Genomic DNA, 572 nt, shown 5'->3' on the forward strand with positions numbered 1-572 from the left:
GAGACGTTGAGTTTGCACGAGAGGGAGGAGGGAGGGAGGAGTCGGGTTAAATTACACACTTTTCACTGGCAATCACATCATAGTCATACCCTAAAACACCCCCTGTTTTATTGCTGATGTTTTACAAGATTCTGTATTCTGTATAAACTAGCAATTTAGGTTGAACGTTTACTGATAAATCAAGTGAGAAGTGGTTTAATTTCTCAGAGACTTCTACAGAAACCGACCTCCTTTTGAAACTAAACGTGTCATACCGTGCTGGAATTCAGAGGGAAAAGTTACATAGTGTTTCTTTAACAGTCTATGCTAACCACAAAAGGTGGTGGTACACGGTAAAAGTGAGGGTACTCATTTGGCCAAAATCAGAAGTGCCAGTAATCAGTAAATACATTGTCAATCTACCTGTCACATTGGCAAGTAGCAAATCAGAATTGAATGATTCAGACGCGTAATTATCGGTAAGCAGGGTACGCAGTTGCTTACAGGCCCAGACCAATCAGGGGCCCGCATCACTGGAAGACACTGATTGACAGCCGGGGCCCCCTATCGCATTTTCATTACTCGCGACAATC

Source organism: Etheostoma spectabile, chromosome 3, assembly GCF_008692095.1.
Source record: "Etheostoma spectabile isolate EspeVRDwgs_2016 chromosome 3, UIUC_Espe_1.0, whole genome shotgun sequence".
Lineage (NCBI taxonomy): Eukaryota > Metazoa > Chordata > Actinopteri > Perciformes > Percidae > Etheostoma > Etheostoma spectabile.